Source organism: Lolium perenne, chromosome 7 (genome assembly GCF_019359855.2).
Source record: "Lolium perenne isolate Kyuss_39 chromosome 7, Kyuss_2.0, whole genome shotgun sequence".
In the NCBI taxonomy this organism is placed as follows: domain Eukaryota; kingdom Viridiplantae; phylum Streptophyta; class Magnoliopsida; order Poales; family Poaceae; genus Lolium; species Lolium perenne.
This window is the reverse complement of record NC_067250.2, coordinates 138,035,203-138,049,974: the sequence shown is the minus strand read 5'-3', so window position 1 is coordinate 138,049,974 and position 14,772 is coordinate 138,035,203.

Below are 14,772 nucleotides of genomic sequence, written 5' to 3'. Positions count from 1 at the left end.
GTTAGAAGGAAAATGCAATTGGAGAGGATATGACCAACAGCTGCCGAGCTGATCCTCTCACAGCCAAGTTCATGGCATCAGGCACACACACACACAGGCAGCTCACACTGCATGTGTGCATGCAGCACACTGATGTCTACGGGTGCTTCTATTCTTGTAGACAGTGTTGGGCCTCCAAGAGCAGAGGTTTGTAGAACAGCAGCAAGTTTCCCTTAAGTGGATCACCCAAGGTTTATCAATCTCAGGGAGGAAGAGGTCAAAGATATCCCTCTCAAGCAACCCTGCAACCGCAAAGCAAGAAGTCTCTTGTGTCCCCAACACACCTAATAGGTGCACTAGTTTGGCAAAGAGATAGTGAAATACAGGTGGTATGAATAAGTATGAGTAGTAGTAACGGCGCCAGAAAAGTGCTTGCTGGCGTGTGGATGATGGTGGTAATATTGCGGACAGTACAAATACAGTAGAACTGTAAACAAGCAGTAATAGCAGTATTGGAAACAAGGCCTAGGGATCATACTTTCACTAGTGGACACTCTCAACTTTGATCACATAATAGAATAAATAGATAAATGCTAGACTCTACACCCTCTTGTTGGATGATGAACACCACTAACTGTGTAGGATTACAAGAACCCTCAATGCCGGAGTTAACAAGCTCCACAATATTCGATGTTCATATTTAAATAACCTTAGAGTGCATGACAGATCAACACAACTACACCAAGTACTAACATAGCATGCACACTGTCACCTTCACTCTACGAAAGGAGGCATAGATCACATCAATACCATCATAGCAATAGTTAACTTCATCATCTACAAGAGATCACAATCATAGCCTACGCCAAGTACTAACACGGTGCACACACTGTCACCATTACACCGTGCAGGAGGAATAAACTACTTTAATAACATCACTAGAGTAGCACATAGATAAATTGTGATACAAAACACATTGCAATCATAAAGAGATATGAATAAGCACTTCACTATGCCATTCATAACAGTGAATAAGTATTCTGTGAAATATAGCCTAAGAGACCCACACGGTGCACACACTGTCACCTTTACACACGTGGGACAAGGAGTCTCCGGAGATCACATAAGTAAAACTCACTTGACTAGCATAACGACATCTAGATTACAAGCATCATCATATGAATCTCAATCATGTAAGGCAGCTCATGAGATTATTGTATTGAAGTACATAGGAGAGAGATTAACCAGATAGCTACCGGTACAGCCCGGAGCCTCGATGGAGAACTACTCCCTCCTCATGGGAGACAGCAGCGTTGATGGAGATGGCGGTGGTGTCGATGGAGGAGCCTTCCGGGGGCACTTCCCCGTCCCGGCGGCGTGCCGGAACAGAGAGTCCTGTCCCCCAGATCTTGGCTTCGCGATGGCGGCGGCTCTGGAAGGTTTCTCGTACCGTGGCTTTTTCGTCTCGAGGTTTTAGGTCTGGGACCTTTATATAGGCGAAGAGGCGGAGTCGGAGGGTCGAAGAGGCGGCGAGGGGGTAAGGCGGCGCGGGCCAACCCTAGGCCGCGCCGGCCACCCTCCTGGTGGGCCTGTGGCCCCCTCTGACTTTTCTCCGGTGCTCTGGAAGCTTCCTGGAATTATAAGATCTCCGGAGTTGATTTCGTCCGATTCCAAGAATATTTCCTTACTAGGATTTCTGAAACCAAAAACAGCAGAAAACAGGAACTGGCCCTTCGGCATCTCGTCAATAGGTTAGTTCCGGAAAATGCATAATAATGACATAAAATGTGCATAAAACATGTAGATATCATCAATAATGTGGCATGGAACATAAGAAATTATCGATACGTCGGAGACGTATCAGCATCCCCAAGCTTAGTTTCTGCTCGTCCCGAGCAGGTAAACGATAACAAAGATAATTTCTGGAGTGACATGCCATCATAAACTTGATCATACTATTGTAAGCATATGTAATGAATGCAGCGATCAAAACAATGTAAATGACATGAATAAACAAATGAATCATATAGCAAAGACTTTTCATGAATAGTATTTTCAAGACAAGCATCAATAAGTCTTGCATAAAAGTTAACTCATAAAGCAATAATTCAAAGTAGAGGCATTGAAGCAACACAAAGGAAGATGAATTTTCAGCGGTTGCTTTCAACTTATAACATGTATATCTCATGTATAGTTGTCAATGCAAAGTAATATAACAAGTGCAATATGCAAGTATGTAGGAATCAACGCACAGTTCACACAAGTGTTTGCTTCTTGAGGTGGAGAGAGATAGGTGAACTGACTCAACAATAAAAGTAAAAGAATGGTCCTTCAAAGAGGAAAGCATCGATTGCTATATTTGTGCTAGAGCTTTGATTTTGAAAACAAGAAACAATTTTGTCAACTATAGTAATAAAGCATATGTGTCATGTAAATTATATCTTACAAGTTGCAAGCCTCATGCATAGTATACTAATAGTGCCCGCACCTTGTCCTAATTAGCTTGGATTACCGGGATTATCGCAATGCACATGTTTTAACCAAGTGTCACAAAGGGGTACCTCTATGCCGCCTGTACAAAGGTCTAAGGAGAAAGCTCGCATCGGATTTCTCGCTATTGATTATTCTCAACTTAGACATCCATACCGGGACAACATAGACAACAGATAATGGATTCCTCTTTTATGCATAAGCATGTAGCAACAATTAATTTTCTCATATGAGATTGAGGATATATGTCCAAAACTGAAACTTCCACCATGGATCATGGCTTTAGTTAGCGGCCCAATGTTCTTCTCTAACAATATGCATGCTCAAACCATTAGGTGGTAAATCTCCCTTACTTCAGACAAGATGAACATGCATAGCAACTCACATGATATTCAACAAAGAGTAGTTGATGGCGTCCCCAGGAACATGGTTATCGCACAACAAGCAACTTAATAAGAGATAAAGTGCATAAGTACATATTCAATACCACAATAGTTTTTAGGCTACTTGTCCCATGAGCTATATATTGCAAAGGTAAAGAATGGAAATTTAAAGGTAGCACTCAAGCAATTTACTTTGGAATGGCGGAGAAATACCATGTAGTAGGTAGGTATGGTGGACACAAATGGCATAGTGGTTGGCTCAAGGATTTTGGATGCATGAGAAGTATTCCCGCTCGATGCAAGGCTTAGGCTAGCAAGGCTATTTGAAACAAACACAAGGATGAACCGGTGCAGCAAAACTCACATAAAAGACATATTGTAAACATTATAAGACTCTACACCGTCTTCCTTGTTGTTCAACCCAATACTAGAAATTATCTAGACTTTAGAGAGACCAATTATGCAAACCAAATTTTAGCAAGTTCTATGTATTTCTTCATTAATAGGTGCAAAGTATATGATGCAAGAGCTTAAACATGAGCACAACAATTGCCAAGTATCACATTATCCAAGACATTATAGCAATTACTACATGTATCATTTTCCAATTCCAACCATATAACAATTTAACGAAGCTGTTTCAACCTTCGCCATGAAAATTAAAAGCTAAGAACACATGTGTTCATATGAACCAGCGGAGCATGTCTCTCTCCCACACAAGCATTTATTCAAACAAAAACAAAAACAAAAACACACAGACGCTCCAAGTAAAGTACATAAGATGTGACGGAATAAAAATATAGTTTCAGGGGAGGAACCTGATAATGTTGTCGATGAAGAAGGGGATGCCTTGGGCATCCCCAAGCTTAGACGCTTGAGTCTTCTTGATATATGCAGGGGTGAACCACCGGGGCATCCCCAAGCTTAGAGCTTTCACTCTCCTTGATCATGTTGTATCATCTCCCTCTCTTGATCCTTGAAAACTTCCTCCACACCAAACTCAAAACAACTCATTAGAGGGTTAGTGCACAATCAAAACATACATGTTCAGAGGTGACATAATCATTCTTAATACTTCTGGACATTGCACAAAGCTACTGAAAGTCAATGGAATCGAAATATCCATCGAGCATATCAAAACAGGCAATGCGAAATAAAAGGCAGAATCTGTCAAAACAGAACAGTCCGTAAAGACGAATTTTAAAGGGGCACCAGACTTGCTCAAATGAAAATGCTAAAATTGAATGAAAGTTGCGTACATATCTGAGGATCACTCACGTAAATTGGCATAATTTTCTGAGTTACCTACAGAGAATTTTGCCCAGATTAGTGACAGCAAAGAAATCTGTTTCTGCGCAGTAATCCAAATCTAGTATGAACCTTACTATCAAAGACTTTACTTGGCACAACAAAACACAAAACTAAGATAAGGAGAGGTTGCTACAGTAGTAACAACTTCCAAGACACAAATATAAAATAGAGGTACTGTAGCAAAATAAACACATGGGTTATCTCCCAAGAAGTTCTTTCTTTATAGCCATTAAGATGGGCTCAGCAGTTTTAATGATGCACTAGCAAGAAATAGTATTTGAAGCAAAAGAGAGCATCAAGAGGCAAATTCAAAACAAATTTAAGCCTAACATGCTTCCTATGCATAGGAATCTTGTAAATAAACAAGTTCAAGAAGCATAATGCAACAAGCATAGAAAGATAAAACAAGTGTAGCTTCAAAAATTTCAGCACATAGAGAGGTGTTTTAGTAACATGAAAATTTCTACCACCATATTTTACTCTCTCATAATAACTTTCAGTAGCATCATGAGCAAACTCAACAATATAACTATCACATAAAGCATTCTTATCATGAGTCTCATGCATAAAATTATTACTCTCCACATGAGCATAATCAATTTTATTAGTTGTAGTGGGAGCAAATTCAACAAAGTAGCTATCATTATTATTTTCATCATCAAATATAGGAGGCATATTGTAATCATAATCAAATTTATCCTCCATAACAGGTGGTAACAAAAGACTACTATCATTATAATCATCATAAATAGGAGGTAAAGTATCATCAAAGTAAATTTTCTCCTCAATGCTTGGGGGACTAAAAAGATCATGCTCATCAAAACCAGCTTCTCCAAGCTTAGAATTTTCCATAGCATTAGCAACAATAGTGTTCAAAGCATTCATATTAATAACATTCCCATTAGCATGCATATAAAGTTCCATGGGTTTTTTAATTCTCTCTTCAAACACATCATGTCCTAATTCAAGATAAATTTCATAAAGATCTCTCATATTTTTGTTGTTTTCCATTATGCCTAACTAGTGTAAACAAGAAACAAAAAGATGCAATTGCAGGATCTAAAGGAAATAGCTTCGAGCACAAACACAATGGCGCCAGAAAAGTACTTTACCTGGAACCAGAGTATGAGTGCCTTTTACCTTTCCTCCCCGGCAACGACGCCAGAAAAGTGCTTGATGTCTACGGGTGCTTCTATTCTTGTAGACAGTGTTGGGCCTCCAAGAGTAGAGGTTTGTAGAACAGCAGCAAGTTTCCCTTAAGTGGATCACCCAAGGTTTATCGATCTCAGGGAGGAAGAGGTCAAAGATATCCCTCTCAAGCAACCCTACAACCACAAAGCAAGAAGTCTCTTGTGTCCCCAACACACCTAATAGGTGCACTAGTTCGGCGAAGAGATAGTGAAATACAGGTGGTATGAATAAGTATGAGCAGTAGTAATGGCGCCAGAAAAGTGCTTGCTGGCGTGTGGATGATGGTGGTAATATTGCGGACAGTACAAATACAGTAGAATAGTAAACAAGCAGTAATAGCAGTATTGGAAACAAGGCCTAGGGATCATACTTTCACTAGTGGACACTCTCAACTTTGATCACATAACAGAATAAATAGATAAATGCTAGACTCTACACCCTCTTGTTGGATGATGAACACCACTAACTGTGTAGGATTACAAGAACCCTCAATGCCGGAGTTAACAAGCTCCACAATATTCGATGTTCATATTTAAATAACCTTAGAGTGCATGACAGATCAACACAACTACACCAAGTACTAACATAGAATGCACACTGTCACCTTCACGCTACGAAAGGAGGCATAGATCACATCAATACCATCACAGCAATAGTTAACTTCATAATCTACAAGAGATCACAATCATAGCCTACGCCAAGTACTAACACGATGCACACACTGTCACCATTACACCGTGCAGGAGGAATAAACTACTTTAATAACATCACTAGAGTAGCACATAGATAAATTGTGATACAAAACACATTGCAATCATAAAGAGATATAAATAAGCACTTCACTATGCCATTCATAACAGTGAATAAGTATTCTGTGAAATATAGCCTAAGAGACCCACACGGTGCACACACTGTCACCTTTACACATGTGGGACAAGGAGTCTCCGGAGATCACATAAGTAAAACTCACTTGACTAGCATAACGACATCTAGATTACAAGCATCATCATATGAATCTCAATCATGTAAGGCAGCTCATGAGATTATTGTATTGAAGTACATAGGAGAGAGATTAACCACATAGCTACTGGTACAGCCCCGAGCCTCGATGGAGAACTACTCCCTCCTCATGGGAGACAACAGCGTTGATGGAGATGGCGGTGGTGTCGATGGAGGAGCCTTCCGGGGGCACTTCCCCGTCCCGGCGGCGTGCCGGAACAGAGAGTCCTGTCCCCCAGATCTTGGCTTCGTGATGGCAGCGGCTCTGGAAGGTTTCTCGTACCGTGGCTTTTTCGTCTCGAGGTTTTAGGTCTGGGACCTTTATATAGGCGAAGAGGCAGAGTCAGAGGGTCGAAGAGGCGGCGAGGGGGTAAGGCGGCGCGGGCCAACCCTAGGCCGCGCCGGCCACCCTCCTGGTGGGCCTGTGGCCCCCCTCTGACTTTTCTCCGGTGCTCTGGAAGCTTCCTGGAATTATAAGATCTCCGGAGTTGATTTCGTCCGATTCCGAGAATATTTCCTTACTAGGATTTCTGAAACCAAAAACAGCAGAAAACAGGAACTGGCGCTTCGGCATCTCGTCAATAGGTTAGTTCCGGAAAACGCATAATAATGACATAAAATGTGCATAAAACATGTAGATATCATCAATAATGTGGCATGGAACATAAGAAATTATCGATACGTCGGAGACGTATCACACACCACACAAGCACAGTGAGGAGTCACCAACTGCAGTTAGCCTTGTTGTCGACCAGGAGAGCAAAGCCAGGGAGGTATAAAACCTTTTCCACCGCCAGAACCAGCAAACCATCGACAGACTCCACTGGTAAGTCACCAGAGATCAAAAACACAAGAACAGGAAGAACAGCTTTGCAGCTCAACCTGCTCAAGAATACTACAGAACCAAATCAAGCACCACCAGCTTGCAAGGAGGAGCAGGGCAAGCATAAGATCAACTCAGCAGCTAAACCTCTACACCAACAACTTTTCTAGGAGCTGGAGTGAGGTATAAAGCAAATCAACCTGAGAAAAGCACTGATTTGCTCATAAATAAGCATACACTTGCATCACAGAAGCAAAATGGGTGGAAAACCCTGTTTGTATCATCATATGGCTGCCAAGCCATTTGGTGCCAGCAAACCAGTGACCTAGCTAGAAGGAATTCATCAAGGGAACATTGGTCATATCCATACAGGGGTATAACCAAAGGAATCCAACATTGATGGATCCTGTCTAGTCAGCCAGATTTACAAGACACACCCATAGCTAGCTAAACCATCAGACAGATAGACTAATTGTGTCTATTCTTGTTTGTCAACATCAAAGATCACTGGAAATCCAACATGGAATTATCCAGATGGCATTCACCAAGCCACAACCAGCCACAGAGAGAGGGGAGCCACCATGACAGCACTAAAGGGCTGTCAGGGTTACCTCAACCCCTAACCACCAAGCACAGCACATACATCATCACCCATAGGGTTCAGAGTGAGCTAGGATCCCCAACAAATGGTTGGCATCCCTCTAGCTCAAGCAAATCAATTAAAAGAATCATCACTGAATTACAGTTCATCTCAATCATTCAGTAATCAAGCACAAGCTAATCAGATAAATGACACACACTGGATAACCAGCACTGGAGTCTTGCATATGGTCCAAGGGATCACTGCAAGCCTCAACAGATGCTTGATTAAGCAATGGCCTGCACAGCACCAGGTCTGATGTCACACAGGCACTAGATTAAGCATCAGGAGGCACATACAGTATGAAACAGCAACATTTACAAGCAACTGATGATCATGTGATCATCAGAAGTTTGCTAGAGCATGCCAGTACATGCTAGAGCCAACCTAGCAACAAATCATGAATCACTTGGCTAACACAACACCAATTCATCAACAGTGCTTCACAGCTAATCACATAAATAATTTATGATTGTATCCAGAAGAACATCAAATGCTTGATGAATCATTGGATCATAAAACACCAGCCAAACATATAAATTCATCACTGTATAACACAGATAAGACACAGTGATACTCAATTGAGCATGTCCATGATTATAAGCACAAGAGATAGCACATCAGGAGCCCTAGCTCTTGCTAATTGCAAGGATTACACACAATAATCAAGCCAGGGCAAGTAATTGAATACACATGATGATCTAGCAAGAGTAGTAACAAGCACAGAAGCACAGGGAGAGTTTCAAACAAGAGATACAAGCATAAGCCAGCACATAGCTTAGGATAATTGCACAGAGTCAGGGCAGTAGCAAGGCCAAGCTAGTCACACACCAGCAGTAGCTAAAATCCATGGCAGCAGCACATCACATCAGCACACGTGCATCCACAGCAAGCACAGCAGTAGAGCATATAGAAGTAGAGCAGCAGCACAAGCATGGGCGTGGTCACAGAGGCAATGGCCATGGCCAGTAGCGCACATCACAGCAACTCAAGGAGGAGAGGCAGTCGCAGCACAGCCAGGAGGAGGAGGTAGCACAGGTAGGAGAAGGAAAGGTGGCGCACATACCTGGAGCAGGAGCACCACGGCGTGCCATGGCGGCACGGCGGCACGGGCTGACCACGGTAGCGCCAAGCCGCGGCCAAGCCTGGCGTCACCGAGCACGAGCGCTCCAACACCACCACGGCGTAGCTCACGGCCGCATCACCGCGTCTGGTTCGCCGGTGAACGGCACCTCGCCGCGGAACCCCACGGCCGTGCGGGCAACCGCGTTGGGGGCGAGCCAAGGGGGAGACGAAGACCAGATTGACCCGGAGGATCTGGTGCGCCGTCGAGAGGCGGTCCAGATCCGCCACATCTCGTCGCCGGCAAGGGCCGGAGATGGCCGGAATAAAGCGGCGACGGCGGAGGCGATTTCGGCGTCGCAGGAGCCGAGGGAAGTTAGGGTTAGGGAGACGCGGGGGAGACGACGCGACTGGGTCGGTTGGACTGAGCCCAGTGGGCTGGTCCAACCTAACCAGCTCGACCGCCTGACAGGTGGGCCCAAGGGGCAATTCAGTAACTTCAGAAATTCAATTAAACCAGAAACTTTGAAATTAAATAGAAAATGGATAAAATCTCTAAAAAATAATTAAAAATATGAAAACTGCTCAGCATAAAATTCTCTATCATAATAAAATATGAAATAGAATTTTTGAAGATAAACAAGAATAAGTTCAAATTTGATAATTAAAATAATCATTTAAATCACACATATTATTTTCAATAATGAAAATAAGTCCATCAAATCTTTTGGACTTTAAAAACACCTTGACAACATTTCAAGGTTGTATTTTGCCCTAAATAGAGTATCCCCAAATTATTCTTAGTATTAACCTCTCACATGAAATAATAACGACATCGGAAGGGGGGAACAAACCCTAAAAAATGGAATCATGCATCAATGGTTCTTTAACCATTGCCCTTATCGGACAATGATGCTATTTTTCAGAAACAGGGGACAAGGGTCAGTCCACACCATCCAACTGCAACACTTCGCAGTGTTCAGGCAAGTTCATCACTTTCTCATGTCATTTGAGTATTTTTACCAAATTACTTGCAAAGTACTATGTTTATCACTATTGCATAAAAACCAAAACCACTATTTTCATAACTATGAATATGACTATGTGGTGGACAATGGAACCATGGATTGTGTTGATATGGTGGAGGTTCCATTGCAAGGGTTATATCCATCTAGGATTAAACAACAAATGTCGTCCAATGATTCTTGTGCCGTAATACCCGTGTTAACCATAAGATCCGGAGTGGGACGGAGTAGTCAAAAGTGTTTCCACCTCTCGTTCATCAACGGATGCGCATTACCGGGTGCACTTGATCTCGAGAGACAAGATGCAGGGGTGGGAACCCGTAGACGTCCCAACGGTAATGTGGTCTATGATGGGTTGCAACTGCCGGCGTAGGAATGTATGGTAGAGCCCTGCATTGTCGTCGTGGTCGGGGTCCACCCTAATATGGGAATAATGGGACCGGCGTGGACCCAGGGTCGGAGATTGCAGCAACGGGTGGGTGTTCAAGGTAGCGGAGGAACATGATTGGCTAGACCTTATACCGGGCCTCACACCATAGGAAGTGTGGACGGGAAAGCTGCCCGGTTGGCACCAAGGTTAAGATCTCTTATGGGTAAAGCAACACACGTCTGCAGAGTGTAAAGAACCATGACTTGTCACTCCCTGTTCCGGGATATGGAACTGCGAACGCGGCCGCAAAAGAGCTCCATGAAGTTCTAGTAAACCGGTGAAGGCTGACGGACATAGTTCTTTGAAATAAAAGCAACCTCTTGAAGAAATGTTTATCAAAACCTGCATTGGTATTAGACTTTCTGGTCTAATATCATAGCTAGTGCATCAAACACCTCTTTTCTATAATGAACTTGTTGAGTACGCTCGTACTCATCCCACTCTTAAATCCCCTGCTTAGATTGTCTGAACCGTCTGGAGGAGGACAACGACATCCCTGAAGGAGCCGAGATCATCGGCTATGAAGAACCAGACCTCTCTGGAGGTGTTGAAGGCGTAGACTACCATATAGTCTACGGAACCGGGGAGGATTCCGGAGGAGATCAAGTCTAGACTAACCGAGTAGTAGTAGTATCCGAGCAGTACAAACTCTTAGTACTTAGCTGCTCGAGGGAATAAATGTACCACTTAGTAAGACTCTTGTATTATAAGTTAAGTTGGGTTCGCCTCAAACCCAGGAGTATCCCTCTTAGGACCCAGGAGGAGCTCCGAGATGATATGTACATTATGCTTGTAATAATAAATGAATGAGTTATGGACCTGCTATGTTCTGTTGTACTACTCTGAGGGATGTAATATTTGCGGAACGGTACTTCGTGAATGTTATATCAACGACTGGCATACTACAACATGCAGTGGTATGCAGGGTCACCACAGTTGGTATCAGAGCAAAAGCTTTGACCTTAGGTTGGAACCTAGTAAATGGGACCGAACGTTAGGAGTCAAATAGGATTAGTAAAGAATTCTCTAAAAATATGGTGTATATTCACTTGAGAATACAACAATCATATATTTTAGTGCGATAATTCTTTATTATCTCTATTATGATGCATTATTACTAATCTTATATTTTTTTCTATTTCTACAGCCAACTATGGCAAGTTCACGTCCGGGACGAAACGTGAAAGTGATGGATTCAACACTGAGTGAATATGAAGGAGGACTCGCAGATATTCTTCGTGCCATGTTACTTGAATTTGGGTGTGATCCCCAGATCCAAGTAAAGAAATACATGTACTACGAAGGTACTGTATTGGCAAAGTGTAGGGTAGGACTAAGACTTCCAGAATCCCTAGGAATGAGCATAGTGATGCCAGCAGGTGAGGCTAGAACTACCCAAACAGCCTACCATATAGCCATTATGAGAGCCATCACTGATATCCGGGAGCATAAGACGAAAGAGCTTATGGGTTCCGAATTCTCACACATTCCTCATATGGAGGAGGAAGATGATCCTATGCTTAACCACTTCAAATTTGCAAAACGCAAACCAGTAGAAGCCGCTAAGTACATTGACAATAGCCGCAACTTGCTATCATTGTTCTTTCAGTTGAACCGACACCTGTCGGGGGCAATTGATACAATGCTAGAGGAGTTCACTGAACCCAAGGAGGAGACTAAGGGGAAGGAAACCATGGAGAATGAAGTGCACACACCAGTTTACTCAGCTGGTGACTACATTAGTATTGACCATCCTGAACTAGAAACTACACCCATTACACCTAGGTAATATCCTAGTAGTTCCTATAGAGGATATGAGGGTGGAGAGGAATCCGGAAACAATCAGCGTTCCGAGATTCCTATAGAGAACTCAACAGGTTGGCGTTGGGGGTCAGACACTGGAAACTCTGGCAATTCAGTCAGAAATAATGCGGAGATGAATGAGGACGCCACAAACCAGTTCCAGGGCAATCAATATAATAGGGGTGACTATGAGGAGTACCCTATACTGATTGAGTCAGATACTGATGGAGGTAATACCTATGGCGGAGTCACAGGGGAGTATACCCGATGGGTGGATTATGATGTTTTGAATAATCAATTCATGAACACAGATTTCTCCCTCGGATCATCCTCTGATTCCGACTACCAGCCAACGGGAAGACCCTACGTTCCAGATTCTGTCAGGAGGACGACACGTTCGACCGGATGGAAGCCTGGGATGTACCGGGAGTAAAGCACGGCTAGAGACCACCAAGGGAGGCGAGACTACAATACATAAGTACCACATTGTAGTGTGTAATATTTGTAGAAATTTGTACATATACTTCAATAAGTGAGTTTGCATACTCACATCGACCCTGAGTATTGTAATAAGACCACTTAAGTATGTATATACATGGTATATGTTTTGAATGATTTGGATTTGCTTCTTGATTTCCATTGCGTGACTAGTTCTGTGCACAAAGTTGAGCTCAGAAAACTTGCGCATGGAGTAATTATGAGTATCACCTTGTGTTGCAGAACTAGGGGGTTATGTCGGGATCGGTAGGTGAGGAGAGTGAAGCGCAGCGCATGGAGCGCGAGGCTAAGCAAAAGGAAGAGGCTGATGAAGCAGCCAGAAATCAGTTTCCACCACCACCACCACCCATGACGCAGCAGAACTTCGTCCAGTACATGCAAATGATGGAAGAGAGGCAACGGATAATGTTGGAGCAGCAGAACAAGTTCTTCCAGGAGCTGCTTCAACAAAACAAGGTGGAAAGACCTGATAACCTGGGAGTCACTCTGTCAGACTTCCAGAATACTGAGCCCATATCCTTCTCATACGCTCCCGAGCCTATGGACGCGGAGGATTGGCTGATGGACACTGAGCGAAAGCTCAACACCGTTGGATGCAATGACCTGGAGAAGGTCATATACGCAACACACTTGTTGTGTGGACCTGCCACATCATGGTGGGACAATATAGTAGCCGTTTATCCGGCTGGGAAGGTATTCACCTGGGAGGAGTTCAAGCGGAAGTTCAGGGAATCCAATGTCCCTGAAAGCATTGTGGAGCTGAAGCGTCGAGAATTTGGAAGTCTCGAGCAGAAGGATAAGGCCATCCTGACTTATGTCAGGGAGTTTTCAAAGCTGTCCCGGTACGCTATTGAGGAGGTCAACACCGAGGACAAGAAGAAAAAGAGGTTCATGCGGGGATTGAATCCCCAGTTCAAGGTTCAGCTTAGGATGATGAGGGCAACTGAATTCCAAGAGTTGGTGGATGCAGACATCACTCTTGAAGATGACTTCAAGCAACTGCAGGATGAGAAGAGGAAGAAGGCTAAATTTGAGCCTAAGAGGTTTGTCATCAACAAGCTTAATACAGGCTTGAGTTTCAAACCAAGGTACAACAACAGCAAGAGCTACAACAACAACAACAACAACAACCGAAAAGGACCGTACAACCAACCTATGGCTCAGATTGTTTGCCGTAGCTGTGGAGGTACATGACATTTTTCCAAGGACTGCAAGAAGCCCAGGAAAATCTGTATTGGTTGTCGTGAGGAGGGGCACATGATGAAGGATTGCCCTAGGAATAAGAATAAAGGAGGTCAGTCTGGAGGAGGAGGAAGCCGAGGAGGAAACAACGGAGGGAATTGGAAGAACAAGAAACCCTTCGGCAAGTTAAACTGCACCAGCTTGGAGGAGGTGGTTAACTCGGATCAGGCAGTGATAGGTACGCTCCAGATACTTACTCATCCTGGCAAAGTACTTTTTGATACTGGTGTTACATCATTCATTTCGCAGCAATTCATCATCAAACATGGGATTAGTTGCACTAAGTTAGATACACCCATAACCATACTTTCCGCGGGGGGAACGATAGTAGTAACCCATACCAAACAAAAACAAGTCATCATGATCAATAAATGCACGTTTGACGCAGACCTGTTCATTTTACCGATGAAGGACATTGATGTCATTCTTGGTATGAACTGGTTAGAAGCCAACGGAGCATTGATCGACTGTGTGAATAAGACTGTGTCTTTGAAAAGCCCCGATGGAAGTAGAATGATCTACCAAGGAGACAAGCATACACAGATCGAAGTCGAGCTACAGCTGAACAGCATGAAGGAGGTGAAGTTGGAGGATATACCTGTAGTAAATGAATTCCAGGATGTGTTTCCTAAGGAATTACCTAGAATGCCACCAGATAGGGAGATAGAATTTACTATCGACCTAATTCCAGGAACAGCTCCGATTGCTAAAGCACCATATAAGATGGGGCCTAAGGAGTTTAAAGAACTTAAGGAGCAATTGGATGACCTGGAACAGAAAGGATTCATACAAGAGAGTGTTTCACCATGGGGATCACCTGTGATCTTCGTGGATAAAAGAGATGGAGGTAGAAGGATGTGCGGAGACTATAGAAATTTGAACAATGTCACAATCAA